Genomic DNA, 12,220 nt, shown 5'->3' on the forward strand with positions numbered 1-12,220 from the left:
CTAGGAATAACGTTTGTTCAGCCCTTTCACTAACATTTTCCAGCCCCCTTGCTGGTGGTGGAGACTCACAGTGCCATGGCCGGTTAGCTCAGTTGGTTAGAGCGTGGTGCTAATAACGCCAAGGTCGCGGGTTCGATCCCCGTACGGGCCACAGGTGTGCGCTTAGACTTTTCACTCTGCCTGTCTGGGCACTGTGAAAGCAGTCATTGCTTCTGCACTGGAGATCACTGGCCCTCTTTCCATCAGTTGACTCTGCTAAAGGCAGCGAGCCCTCTGTACACCCAGGACTGTTGTCATGGTTTCAAGGAGATGAAATCGCACTCCCCCCTCATTGGAAATGTCCTTTTACATGGCATGCAAAAACAGTTACCTACTTTGCATACAACTTTGCCAACTGCTTTTTCTTTCCCAGCAATACTGCTGCTCTCCTTTCAGCTGTATGGAAATACCGTTGCTTGTCTTTTGCACCTAACACAAAATTGAAACACAATCTATTTCACAGAATAACCTCTACCCAAAAGCAAAACCAAACAAACCCTAGAGGCCACATTCAGGACAGAATGTGGCCTCGGTGACCGTTAGGAAAGGTAGTGAGCAAAAAGATCATTTCAGGATTTATGGAAACAAATCACTACTAGTTGTAATTGGCTACTGGATTCCAGCCTGGCTACATGGAAAGCACTACTGCCCTACTTCTGTGACTGAAGATACAGTTTAAAGGAAACCTGAACTGGAAAGACTGTGGGAGGTGCTTTTGAAGAGTAGCCTTTGAATTTGCTAGTTGGTTGGTTTTGTCCATCTCTGTGTTCTTGAGAGGACAAAGCCCAGGGGTATCCTCGTTAGTATAGTGGTCAGTATCCCCGCCTGTCACGCGGGAGACCGGGGTTCAATTCCCCGACGGGGAGGCAGCTTTTGCTTCTTAAACTTTGTTTATCTCCATGTGTCTAGCCTAGGAATAACGTTTGTTCAGCCCTTTCACTAACATTTTCCAGCCCCCTTGCTGGTGGTGGAGACTCACAGTGCCATGGCCGGTTAGCTCAGTTGGTTAGAGCGTGGTGCTAATAACGCCAAGGTCGCGGGTTCGATCCCCGTACGGGCCACAGGTGTGCGCTTAGACTTTTCACTCTGCCTGTCTGGGCACTGTGAAAGCAGTCATTGCTTCTGCACTGGAGATCACTGGCCCTCTTTCCATCAGTTGACTCTGCTAAAGGCAGCGAGCCCTCTGTACACCCAGGACTGTTGTCATGGTTTCAAGGAGATGAAATCGCACTCCCCCCTCATTGGAAATGTCCTTTTACATGGCATGCAAAAACAGTTACCTACTTTGCATACAACTTTGCCAACTGCTTTTTCTTTCCCAGCAATACTGCTGCTCTCCTTTCAGCTGTATGGAAATACCGTTGCTTGTCTTTTGCACCTAACACAAAATTGAAACACAATCTATTTCACAGAATAACCTCTACCCAAAAGCAAAACCAAACAAACCCTAGAGGCCACATTCAGGACAGAATGTGGCCTCGGTGACCGTTAGGAAAGGTAGTGAGCAAAAAGATCATTTCAGGATTTATGGAAACAAATCACTACTAGTTGTAATTGGCTACTGGATTCCAGCCTGGCTACATGGAAAGCACTACTGCCCTACTTCTGTGACTGAAGATACAGTTTAAAGGAAACCTGAACTGGAAAGACTGTGGGAGGTGCTTTTGAAGAGTAGCCTTTGAATTTGCTAGTTGGTTGGTTTTGTCCATCTCTGTGTTCTTGAGAGGACAAAGCCCAGGGGTATCCTCGTTAGTATAGTGGTCAGTATCCCCGCCTGTCACGCGGGAGACCGGGGTTCAATTCCCCGACGGGGAGGCAGCTTTTGCTTCTTAAACTTTGTTTATCTCCATGTGTCTAGCCTAGGAATAACGTTTGTTCAGCCCTTTCACTAACATTTTCCAGCCCCCTTGCTGGTGGTGGAGACTCACAGTGCCATGGCCGGTTAGCTCAGTTGGTTAGAGCGTGGTGCTAATAACGCCAAGGTCGTGGGTTCGATCCCCGTACGGGCCACAGGTGTGCGCTTAGACTTTTCACTCTGCCTGTCTGGGCACTGTGAAAGCAGTCGTTGCTTCTGCACTGGAGATCACTGACCCTCTTTCCATCAGTTGACTCTGCTAAAGGCAGCGAGCCCTCTGTACACCCAGGACTGTTGTCATGGTTTCAAGGAGATGAAATCGCACTCCCCCCTCATTGGAAATGTCCTTTTACATGGCATGCAAAAACAGTTACCTACTTTGCATACAACTTTGCCAACTGCTTTTTCTTTCCCAGCAATACTGCTGCTCTCCTTTCAGCTGTATGGAAATACCGTTGCTTGTCTTTTGCGCCTAACACAAAATTGAAACACAATCTATTTCACAGAATAACCTCTACCCAAAAGCAAAACCAAACAAACCCTAGAGGCCACATTCAGGACAGAATGTGGCCTCGGTGACCGTTAGGAAAGGTAGTGAGCAAAAAGATCATTTCAGGATTTATGGAAACAAATCACTACTAGTTGTAATTGGCTACTGGATTCCAGCCTGGCTACATGGAAAGCACTACTGCCCTACTTCTGTGACTGAAGATACAGTTTAAAGGAAACCTGAACTGGAAAGACTGTGGGAGGTGCTTTTGAAGAGTAGCCTTTGAATTTGCTAGTTGGTTGGTTTTGTCCATCTCTGTGTTCTTGAGAGGACAAAGCCCAGGGGTATCCTCGTTAGTATAGTGGTCAGTATCCCCGCCTGTCACGCGGGAGACCGGGGTTCAATTCCCCGACGGGGAGGCAGCTTTTGCTTCTTAAACTTTGTTTATCTCCATGTGTCTAGCCTAGGAATAACGTTTGTTCAGCCCTTTCACTAACATTTTCCAGCCCCCTTGCTGGTGGTGGAGACTCACAGTGCCATGGCCGGTTAGCTCAGTTGGTTAGAGCGTGGTGCTAATAACGCCAAGGTCGCGGGTTCGATCCCCGTACGGGCCACAGGTGTGCGCTTAGACTTTTCACTCTGCCTGTCTGGGCACTGTGAAAGCAGTCGTTGCTTCTGCACTGGAGATCACTGACCCTCTTTCCATCAGTTGACTCTGCTAAAGGCAGCGAGCCCTCTGTACACCCAGGACTGTTGTCATGGTTTCAAGGAGATGAAATCGCACTCCCCCCTCATTGGAAATGTCCTTTTACATGGCATGCAAAAACAGTTACCTACTTTGCATACAACTTTGCCAACTGCTTTTTCTTTCCCAGCAATACTGCTGCTCTCCTTTCAGCTGTATGGAAATACCGTTGCTTGTCTTTTGCGCCTAACACAAAATTGAAACACAATCTATTTCACAGAATAACCTCTACCCAAAAGCAAAACCAAACAAACCCTAGAGGCAACATTTAGGACAGAATGTGGCCTCGGTGACCGTTAGGAAAGGTAGTGAGCAAAAAGATCATTTCAGGATTTATGGAAACAAATCACTACTAGTTGTAATTGGCTACTGGATTCCAGCCTGGCTACATGGAAAGCACTACTGCCCTACTTCTGTGACTGAAGATACAGTTTAAAGGAAACCTGAACTGGAAAGACTGTGGGAGGTGCTTTTGAAGAGTAGCCTTTGAATTTGCTAGTTGGTTGGTTTTGTCCATCTCTGTGTTCTTGAGAGGACAAAGCCCAGGGGTATCCTCGTTAGTATAGTGGTCAGTATCCCCGCCTGTCACGCGGGAGACCGGGGTTCAATTCCCCGACGGGGAGGCAGCTTTTGCTTCTTAAACTTTGTTTATCTCCATGTGTCTAGCCTAGGAATAACGTTTGTTCAGCCCTTTCACTAACATTTTCCAGCCCCCTTGCTGGTGGTGGAGACTCACAGTGCCATGGCCGGTTAGCTCAGTTGGTTAGAGCGTGGTGCTAATAACGCCAAGGTCGCGGGTTCGATCCCCGTACGGGCCACAGGTGTGCGCTTAGACTTTTCACTCTGCCTGTCTGGGCACTGTGAAAGCAGTCATTGCTTCTGCACTGGAGATCACTGGCCCTCTTTCCATCAGTTGACTCTGCTAAAGGCAGCGAGCCCTCTGTACACCCAGGACTGTTGTCATGGTTTCAAGGAGATGAAATCGCACTCCCCCCTCATTGGAAATGTCCTTTTACATGGCATGCAAAAACAGTTACCTACTTTGCATACAACTTTGCCAACTGCTTTTTCTTTCCCAGCAATACTGCTGCTCTCCTTTCAGCTGTATGGAAATACCGTTGCTTGTCTTTTGCACCTAACACAAAATTGAAACACAATCTATTTCACAGAATAACCTCTACCCAAAAGCAAAACCAAACAAACCCTAGAGGCCACATTCAGGACAGAATGTGGCCTCGGTGACCGTTAGGAAAGGTAGTGAGCAAAAAGATCATTTCAGGATTTATGGAAACAAATCACTACTAGTTGTAATTGGCTACTGGATTCCAGCCTGGCTACATGGAAAGCACTACTGCCCTACTTCTGTGACTGAAGATACAGTTTAAAGGAAACCTGAACTGGAAAGACTGTGGGAGGTGCTTTTGAAGAGTAGCCTTTGAATTTGCTAGTTGGTTGGTTTTGTCCATCTCTGTGTTCTTGAGAGGACAAAGCCCAGGGGTATCCTCGTTAGTATAGTGGTCAGTATCCCCGCCTGTCACGCGGGAGACCGGGGTTCAATTCCCCGACGGGGAGGCAGCTTTTGCTTCTTAAGCTTTGTTTATCTCCATGTGTCTAGCCTAGGAATAACGTTTGTTCAGCCCTTTCACTAACATTTTCCAGCCCCCTTGCTGGTGGTGGAGACTCACAGTGCCATGGCCGGTTAGCTCAGTTGGTTAGAGCGTGGTGCTAATAACGCCAAGGTCGCGGGTTTGATCCCCGTACGGGCCACAGGTGTGCGCTTAGACTTTTCACTCTGCCTGTCTGGGCACTGTGAAAGCAGTCGTTGCTTCTGCACTGGAGATCACTGACCCTCTTTCCATCAGTTGACTCTGCTAAAGGCAGCGAGCCCTCTGTACACCCAGGACTGTTGTCATGGTTTCAAGGAGATGAAATCGCACTCCCCCCTCATTGGAAATGTCCTTTTACATGGCATGCAAAAACAGTTACCTACTTTGCATACAACTTTGCCAACTGCTTTTTCTTTCCCAGCAATACTGCTGCTCTCCTTTCAGCTGTATGGAAATACCGTTGCTTGTCTTTTGCGCCTAACACAAAATTGAAACACAATCTATTTCACAGAATAACCTCTACCCAAAAGCAAAACCAAACAAACCCTAGAGGCCACATTCAGGACAGAATGTGGCCTCGGTGACCGTTAGGAAAGGTAGTGAGCAAAAAGATCATTTCAGGATTTATGGAAACAAATCACTACTAGTTGTAATTGGCTACTGGATTCCAGCCTGGCTACATGGAAAGCACTACTGCCCTACTTCTGTGACTGAAGATACAGTTTAAAGGAAACCTGAACTGGAAAGACTGTGGGAGGTGCTTTTGAAGAGTAGCCTTTGAATTTGCTAGTTGGTTGGTTTTGTCCATCTCTGTGTTCTTGAGAGGACAAAGCCCAGGGGTATCCTCGTTAGTATAGTGGTCAGTATCCCCGCCTGTCACGCGGGAGACCGGGGTTCAATTCCCCGACGGGGAGGCAGCTTTTGCTTCTTAAACTTTGTTTATCTCCATGTGTCTAGCCTAGGAATAACGTTTGTTCAGCCCTTTCACTAACATTTTCCAGCCCCCTTGCTGGTGGTGGAGACTCACAGTGCCATGGCCGGTTAGCTCAGTTGGTTAGAGCGTGGTGCTAATAACGCCAAGGTCGCGGGTTTGATCCCCGTACGGGCCACAGGTGTGCGCTTAGACTTTTCACTCTGCCTGTCTGGGCACTGTGAAAGCAGTCGTTGCTTCTGCACTGGAGATCACTGACCCTCTTTCCATCAGTTGACTCTGCTAAAGGCAGCGAGCCCTCTGTACACCCAGGACTGTTGTCATGGTTTCAAGGAGATGAAATCGCACTCCCCCCTCATTGGAAATGTCCTTTTACATGGCATGCAAAAACAGTTACCTACTTTGCATACAACTTTGCCAACTGCTTTTTCTTTCCCAGCAATACTGCTGCTCTCCTTTCAGCTGTATGGAAATACCGTTGCTTGTCTTTTGCGCCTAACACAAAATTGAAACACAATCTATTTCACAGAATAACCTCTACCCAAAAGCAAAACCAAACAAACCCTAGAGGCAACATTTAGGACAGAATGTGGCCTCGGTGACCGTTAGGAAAGGTAGTGAGCAAAAAGATCATTTCAGGATTTATGGAAACAAATCACTACTAGTTGTAATTGGCTACTGGATTCCAGCCTGGCTACATGGAAAGCACTACTGCCCTACTTCTGTGACTGAAGATACAGTTTAAAGGAAACCTGAACTGGAAAGACTGTGGGAGGTGCTTTTGAAGAGTAGCCTTTGAATTTGCTAGTTGGTTGGTTTTGTCCATCTCTGTGTTCTTGAGAGGACAAAGCCCAGGGGTATCCTCGTTAGTATAGTGGTCAGTATCCCCGCCTGTCACGCGGGAGACCGGGGTTCAATTCCCCGACGGGGAGGCAGCTTTTGCTTCTTAAACTTTGTTTATCTCCATGTGTCTAGCCTAGGAATAACGTTTGTTCAGCCCTTTCACTAACATTTTCCAGCCCCCTTGCTGGTGGTGGAGACTCACAGTGCCATGGCCGGTTAGCTCAGTTGGTTAGAGCGTGGTGCTAATAACGCCAAGGTCGCGGGTTCGATCCCCGTACGGGCCACAGGTGTGCGCTTAGACTTTTCACTCTGCCTGTCTGGGCACTGTGAAAGCAGTCATTGCTTCTGCACTGGAGATCACTGGCCCTCTTTCCATCAGTTGACTCTGCTAAAGGCAGCGAGCCCTCTGTACACCCAGGACTGTTGTCATGGTTTCAAGGAGATGAAATCGCACTCCCCCCTCATTGGAAATGTCCTTTTACATGGCATGCAAAAACAGTTACCTACTTTGCATACAACTTTGCCAACTGCTTTTTCTTTCCCAGCAATACTGCTGCTCTCCTTTCAGCTGTATGGAAATACCGTTGCTTGTCTTTTGCACCTAACACAAAATTGAAACACAATCTATTTCACAGAATAACCTCTACCCAAAAGCAAAACCAAACAAACCCTAGAGGCCACATTCAGGACAGAATGTGGCCTCGGTGACCGTTAGGAAAGGTAGTGAGCAAAAAGATCATTTCAGGATTTATGGAAACAAATCACTACTAGTTGTAATTGGCTACTGGATTCCAGCCTGGCTACATGGAAAGCACTACTGCCCTACTTCTGTGACTGAAGATACAGTTTAAAGGAAACCTGAACTGGAAAGACTGTGGGAGGTGCTTTTGAAGAGTAGCCTTTGAATTTGCTAGTTGGTTGGTTTTGTCCATCTCTGTGTTCTTGAGAGGACAAAGCCCAGGGGTATCCTCGTTAGTATAGTGGTCAGTATCCCCGCCTGTCACGCGGGAGACCGGGGTTCAATTCCCCGACGGGGAGGCAGCTTTTGCTTCTTAAGCTTTGTTTATCTCCATGTGTCTAGCCTAGGAATAACGTTTGTTCAGCCCTTTCACTAACATTTTCCAGCCCCCTTGCTGGTGGTGGAGACTCACAGTGCCATGGCCGGTTAGCTCAGTTGGTTAGAGCGTGGTGCTAATAACGCCAAGGTCGCGGGTTTGATCCCCGTACGGGCCACAGGTGTGCGCTTAGACTTTTCACTCTGCCTGTCTGGGCACTGTGAAAGCAGTCGTTGCTTCTGCACTGGAGATCACTGACCCTCTTTCCATCAGTTGACTCTGCTAAAGGCAGCGAGCCCTCTGTACACCCAGGACTGTTGTCATGGTTTCAAGGAGATGAAATCGCACTCCCCCCTCATTGGAAATGTCCTTTTACATGGCATGCAAAAACAGTTACCTACTTTGCATACAACTTTGCCAACTGCTTTTTCTTTCCCAGCAATACTGCTGCTCTCCTTTCAGCTGTATGGAAATACCGTTGCTTGTCTTTTGCGCCTAACACAAAATTGAAACACAATCTATTTCACAGAATAACCTCTACCCAAAAGCAAAACCAAACAAACCCTAGAGGCCACATTCAGGACAGAATGTGGCCTCGGTGACCGTTAGGAAAGGTAGTGAGCAAAAAGATCATTTCAGGATTTATGGAAACAAATCACTACTAGTTGTAATTGGCTACTGGATTCCAGCCTGGCTACATGGAAAGCACTACTGCCCTACTTCTGTGACTGAAGATACAGTTTAAAGGAAACCTGAACTGGAAAGAACTGTGGGAGGTGCTTTTGAAGAGTAGCCTTTGAATTTGCTAGTTGGTTGGTTTTGTCCATCTCTGTGTTCTTGAGAGGACAAAGCCCAGGGGTATCCTCGTTAGTATAGTGGTCAGTATCCCCGCCCTGTCACGCGGGAGACCGGGGTTCAATTCCCCGACGGGGGAGGCAGCTTTTGCTTCTTAAACTTTGTTTATCTCCATGTGTCTAGCCTAGGAATAACGTTTGTTCAGCGCTTTCACTAACATTTTCCAGCCCCCTTGCTGGTGGTGGAGACTCACAGTGCCATGGCCGGTTAGCTCAGTTGGTTAGAGCGTGGTGCTAATAACGCCAAGGTCGCGGGTTCGATCCCCGTACGGGCCACAGGTGTGCGCTTAGACTTTTCACTCTGCCTGTCTGGGCACTGTGAAAGCAGTCGTTGCTTCTGCACTGGAGATCACTGACCCCTCTTTCCATCAGTTGACTCTGCTAAAGGCAGCGAGCCCTCTGTACACCCAGGACTGTTGTCATGGTTTCAAGGAGATTAAATCGCACTCCCCCCTCATTGGAAATGTCCTTTTACATGGCATGCAAAAACAGTTACCTACTTTTGCATACAACTTTGCCAACTGCTTTTTCTTTCCCAGCAATACTGCTGCTCTCCTTTCAGCTGTATGGAAATACCGTTGCTTGTCTTTTGCACCTAACACAAAATTGAAACACAATCTATTTCACAGAATAACCTCTACCCAAAAGCAAAACCAAACAAACCCTAGAGGCCACATTCAGGACAGAATGTGGCCTCGGTGACCGTTAGGAAAGGTAGTGAGCAAAAAGATCATTTCAGGATTTATGGAAACAAATCACTACTAGTTGTAATTGGCTACTGGATTCCAGCCTGGCTACATGGAAAGCACTACTGCCCTACTTCTGTGACTGAAGATACAGTTTAAAGGAAACCTGAACTGGAAAGACTGTGGGAGGTGCTTTTGAAGAGTAGCCTTTGAATTTGCTAGTTGGTTGGTTTTGTCCATCTCTGTGTTCTTGAGAGGACAAAGCCCAGGGGTATCCTCGTTAGTATAGTGGTCAGTATCCCCGCCTGTCACGCGGGAGACCGGGGTTCAATTCCCCGACGGGGAGGCAGCTTTTGCTTCTTAAACTTTGTTTATCTCCATGTGTCTAGCCTAGGAATAACGTTTGTTCAGCCCTTTCACTAACATTTTCCAGCCCCCCTTGCTGGTGGTGGAGACTCACAGTGCCATGGCCGGTTAGCTCAGTTGGTTAGAGCGTGGTGCTAATAACGCCAAGGTCGCGGGGTTCGATCCCCGTACGGGCCACAGGTGTGCGCTTAGACTTTTCACTCTGCCTGTCTGGGCACTGTGAAAGCAGTTGTTGCTTCTGCACTGGAGATCACTGACCCTCTTTCCATCAGTTGACTCTGCTAAAGGCAGCGAGCCCTCTGTACACCCAGGACTGTTGTCATGGTTTCAAGGAGATGAAATCGCACTCCCCCCTCATTGGAAATGTCCTTTTACATGGCATGCAAAAACAGTTACCTACTTTGCATACAACTTTGCCAACTGCTTTTTCTTTCCCAGCAATACTGCTGCCTCTCCTTTCAGCTGTATGGAAATACCGTTGCTTGTCTTTTGCGCCTAACACAAAATTGAACACAATCTATTTCACAGAATAACCTCTACCCAAAAGCAAAACCAAACAAACCCTAGAGGCCACATTCAGGACAGAATGTGGCCTCGGTGACCGTTAGGAAAGGTAGTGAGCAAAAAGATCATTTCAGGATTTATGGAAACAAATCACTACTAGTTGTAATTGGCTACTGGATTCCAGCCTGGCTACATGGAAAGCACTACTGCCCTACTTCTGTGACTGAAGATACAGTTTAAAGGAAACCTGAACTGGAAAGACTGTGGGAGGTGCTTTTGAAGAGTAGCCTTTGAATTTGCTAGTTGGTTGGTTTTGTCCATCTCTGTGTTCTTGAGAGGACAAAGCCCAGGGGTTATCCTCGTTAGTATAGTGGGTCAGTATCCCCGCCTGTCACGCGGGAGACCGGGGTTCAATTCCCCGACGGGGAGGCAGCTTTTGCTTCTTAAACTTTGTTTATCTCCATGTGTCTAGCCTAGGAATAACGTTTGTTCAGCCCTTTCACTAACATTTTCCAGCCCCCTTGCTGGTGGTGGAGACTCACAGTGCCATGGCCGGTTAGCTCAGTTGGTTAGAGCGTGGTGCTAATAACGCCAAGGTCGCGGGTTCGATCCCCGTACGGGCCACAGGTGTGCGCTTAGACTTTTCACTCTGCCTGTCTGGGCACTGTGAAAGCAGTCGTTGCTTCTGCACTGGAGATCACTGACCCTCTTTCCATCAGTTGACTCTGCTAAAGGCAGCGAGCCCTCTGTACACCCAGGACTGTTGTCATGGTTTCAAGGAGATGAAATCGCACTCCCCCCTCATTGGAAATGTCCTTTTACATGGCATGCAAAAACAGTTACCTACTTTGCATACAACTTTGCCAACTGCTTTTTCCTTTCCCAGCAATACTGCTGCTCTCCTTTCAGCTGTATGGAAATACCGTTGCTTGTCTTTTGCACCTAACACAAAATTGAAACACAATCTATTTCACAGAATAACCTCTACCCAAAAGCAAAACCAAACAAACCCTAGAGGCCACATTCAGGACAGAATGTGGCCTCGGTGACCGTTAGGAAAGGTAGTGAGCAAAAAGATCATTTCAGGATTTATGGAAACAAATCACTACTAGTTGTAATTGGCTACTGGATTCCAGCCTGGCTACATGGAAAGCACTACTGCCCTACTTCTGTGACTGAAGATACAGTTTAAAGGAAACCTGAACTGGAAAGACTGTGGGAGGTGCTTTTGAAGAGTAGCCTTTGAATTTGCTAGTTGGTTGGTTTTGTCCATCTCTGTGTTCTTGAGAGGACAAAGCCCAGGGGTATCCTCGTTAGTATAGTGGTCAGTATCCCCGCCTGTCACGCGGGAGACCGGGGTTCAATTCCCCGACGGGGAGGCAGCTTTTGCTTCTTAAACTTTGTTTATCTCCATGTGTCTAGCCTAGGAATAACGTTTGTTCAGCCCTTTCACTAACATTTTCCAGCCCCCTTGCTGGTGGTGGAGACTCACAGTGCCATGGCCGGTTAGGCTCAGTTGGTTAGAGCGTGGTGCTAATAACGCCAAGGTCGCGGGTTCGATCCCCGTACGGGCCACAGGTGTGCGCTTAGGACTTTTCACTCTGCCTGTCTGGGCACTGTGAAAGCAGTCGTTGCTTCTGCACTGGAGATCACTGACCCTCTTTCCATCAGTTGACTCTGCTAAAGGCAGCGAGCCCTCTGTACACCCAGGACTGTTGTCATGGTTTCAAGGAGATTAAATCGCACTCCCCCCTCCATTGGAAATGTCCTTTTACATGGCATGCAAAAACAGTTACCTACTTTGCATACAACTTTGCCAACTGCTTTTTCTTTCCCAGCAATACTGCTGCTCTCCTTTCAGCTGTATGGAAATACCGTTGCTTGTCTTTTGCACCGAACACAAAATTGAAACACAATCTATTTCACAGAATAACCTCTACCCAAAAGCAAAACCAAACAAACCCTAGAGGCCACATTCAGGACAGAATGTGGCCTCGGTGACCGTTAGGAAAGGTAGTGAGCAAAAAGATCATTTCAGGATTTATGGAAACAAATCACTACTAGTTGTAATTGGCTACTGGATTCCAGCCTGGCTACATGGAAAGCACTACTGCCCTACTTCTGTGACTGAAGATACAGTTTAAGGAAACCTGAACTGGAAAGAGAGAGAGAGAGAGAGAGAGAGAGAGAGAGAGAGAGAGAGGAGAGAGAGAGAGAGAGAGAGAGAGAGAGAGAGAGAGAGAGA

At 47.4% G+C, this 12,220-nt stretch overlaps 24 non-coding genes across 24 annotated transcripts; all 24 read left to right on the forward strand.

Moving 5' to 3' along the window:
- Positions 1 to 77: 77 nt before the first annotated feature.
- TRNAI-AAU (transfer RNA isoleucine (anticodon AAU)) lies at positions 78 to 151 on the forward strand. Its single transcript has one exon. It is a non-coding gene; the product is annotated as a tRNA-Ile (tRNA).
- A 682-nt stretch (positions 152 to 833) lies between these two features.
- On the forward strand, positions 834 to 905 carry TRNAD-GUC (transfer RNA aspartic acid (anticodon GUC)). Its single transcript has one exon. It is a non-coding gene; the product is annotated as a tRNA-Asp (tRNA).
- A 121-nt stretch (positions 906 to 1,026) lies between these two features.
- TRNAI-AAU (transfer RNA isoleucine (anticodon AAU)) lies at positions 1,027 to 1,100 on the forward strand. Its single transcript has one exon. It is a non-coding gene; the product is annotated as a tRNA-Ile (tRNA).
- Positions 1,101 to 1,782: 682 nt separating this feature from the next.
- Positions 1,783 to 1,854, forward strand: TRNAD-GUC (transfer RNA aspartic acid (anticodon GUC)). The gene has a single exon. It is a non-coding gene; the product is annotated as a tRNA-Asp (tRNA).
- Positions 1,855 to 1,975: 121 nt separating this feature from the next.
- Positions 1,976 to 2,049, forward strand: TRNAI-AAU (transfer RNA isoleucine (anticodon AAU)). Its single transcript has one exon. It is a non-coding gene; the product is annotated as a tRNA-Ile (tRNA).
- A 682-nt stretch (positions 2,050 to 2,731) lies between these two features.
- TRNAD-GUC (transfer RNA aspartic acid (anticodon GUC)) lies at positions 2,732 to 2,803 on the forward strand. The gene has a single exon. It is a non-coding gene; the product is annotated as a tRNA-Asp (tRNA).
- Positions 2,804 to 2,924: 121 nt separating this feature from the next.
- On the forward strand, positions 2,925 to 2,998 carry TRNAI-AAU (transfer RNA isoleucine (anticodon AAU)). The gene has a single exon. It is a non-coding gene; the product is annotated as a tRNA-Ile (tRNA).
- Positions 2,999 to 3,680: 682 nt separating this feature from the next.
- Positions 3,681 to 3,752, forward strand: TRNAD-GUC (transfer RNA aspartic acid (anticodon GUC)). The gene has a single exon. It is a non-coding gene; the product is annotated as a tRNA-Asp (tRNA).
- Positions 3,753 to 3,873: 121 nt separating this feature from the next.
- TRNAI-AAU (transfer RNA isoleucine (anticodon AAU)) lies at positions 3,874 to 3,947 on the forward strand. The gene has a single exon. It is a non-coding gene; the product is annotated as a tRNA-Ile (tRNA).
- Positions 3,948 to 4,629: 682 nt separating this feature from the next.
- Positions 4,630 to 4,701, forward strand: TRNAD-GUC (transfer RNA aspartic acid (anticodon GUC)). The gene has a single exon. It is a non-coding gene; the product is annotated as a tRNA-Asp (tRNA).
- Positions 4,702 to 4,822: 121 nt separating this feature from the next.
- TRNAI-AAU (transfer RNA isoleucine (anticodon AAU)) lies at positions 4,823 to 4,896 on the forward strand. Its single transcript has one exon. It is a non-coding gene; the product is annotated as a tRNA-Ile (tRNA).
- A 682-nt stretch (positions 4,897 to 5,578) lies between these two features.
- Positions 5,579 to 5,650, forward strand: TRNAD-GUC (transfer RNA aspartic acid (anticodon GUC)). The gene has a single exon. It is a non-coding gene; the product is annotated as a tRNA-Asp (tRNA).
- A 121-nt stretch (positions 5,651 to 5,771) lies between these two features.
- TRNAI-AAU (transfer RNA isoleucine (anticodon AAU)) lies at positions 5,772 to 5,845 on the forward strand. Its single transcript has one exon. It is a non-coding gene; the product is annotated as a tRNA-Ile (tRNA).
- Positions 5,846 to 6,527: 682 nt separating this feature from the next.
- Positions 6,528 to 6,599, forward strand: TRNAD-GUC (transfer RNA aspartic acid (anticodon GUC)). The gene has a single exon. It is a non-coding gene; the product is annotated as a tRNA-Asp (tRNA).
- A 121-nt stretch (positions 6,600 to 6,720) lies between these two features.
- TRNAI-AAU (transfer RNA isoleucine (anticodon AAU)) lies at positions 6,721 to 6,794 on the forward strand. The gene has a single exon. It is a non-coding gene; the product is annotated as a tRNA-Ile (tRNA).
- Positions 6,795 to 7,476: 682 nt separating this feature from the next.
- TRNAD-GUC (transfer RNA aspartic acid (anticodon GUC)) lies at positions 7,477 to 7,548 on the forward strand. The gene has a single exon. It is a non-coding gene; the product is annotated as a tRNA-Asp (tRNA).
- Positions 7,549 to 7,669: 121 nt separating this feature from the next.
- TRNAI-AAU (transfer RNA isoleucine (anticodon AAU)) lies at positions 7,670 to 7,743 on the forward strand. The gene has a single exon. It is a non-coding gene; the product is annotated as a tRNA-Ile (tRNA).
- Positions 7,744 to 8,621: 878 nt separating this feature from the next.
- TRNAI-AAU (transfer RNA isoleucine (anticodon AAU)) lies at positions 8,622 to 8,695 on the forward strand. The gene has a single exon. It is a non-coding gene; the product is annotated as a tRNA-Ile (tRNA).
- A 684-nt stretch (positions 8,696 to 9,379) lies between these two features.
- TRNAD-GUC (transfer RNA aspartic acid (anticodon GUC)) lies at positions 9,380 to 9,451 on the forward strand. Its single transcript has one exon. It is a non-coding gene; the product is annotated as a tRNA-Asp (tRNA).
- Positions 9,452 to 9,573: 122 nt separating this feature from the next.
- TRNAI-AAU (transfer RNA isoleucine (anticodon AAU)) lies at positions 9,574 to 9,648 on the forward strand. Its single transcript has one exon. It is a non-coding gene; the product is annotated as a tRNA-Ile (tRNA).
- A 683-nt stretch (positions 9,649 to 10,331) lies between these two features.
- Positions 10,332 to 10,404, forward strand: TRNAD-GUC (transfer RNA aspartic acid (anticodon GUC)). Its single transcript has one exon. It is a non-coding gene; the product is annotated as a tRNA-Asp (tRNA).
- A 121-nt stretch (positions 10,405 to 10,525) lies between these two features.
- TRNAI-AAU (transfer RNA isoleucine (anticodon AAU)) lies at positions 10,526 to 10,599 on the forward strand. The gene has a single exon. It is a non-coding gene; the product is annotated as a tRNA-Ile (tRNA).
- A 683-nt stretch (positions 10,600 to 11,282) lies between these two features.
- Positions 11,283 to 11,354, forward strand: TRNAD-GUC (transfer RNA aspartic acid (anticodon GUC)). Its single transcript has one exon. It is a non-coding gene; the product is annotated as a tRNA-Asp (tRNA).
- A 121-nt stretch (positions 11,355 to 11,475) lies between these two features.
- TRNAI-AAU (transfer RNA isoleucine (anticodon AAU)) lies at positions 11,476 to 11,550 on the forward strand. Its single transcript has one exon. It is a non-coding gene; the product is annotated as a tRNA-Ile (tRNA).
- The last annotated feature ends 670 nt before the right edge of the window (positions 11,551 to 12,220 follow it).

This window comes from Hyperolius riggenbachi, chromosome 2, assembly GCF_040937935.1.
Source record: "Hyperolius riggenbachi isolate aHypRig1 chromosome 2, aHypRig1.pri, whole genome shotgun sequence".
Lineage (NCBI taxonomy): Eukaryota > Metazoa > Chordata > Amphibia > Anura > Hyperoliidae > Hyperolius > Hyperolius riggenbachi.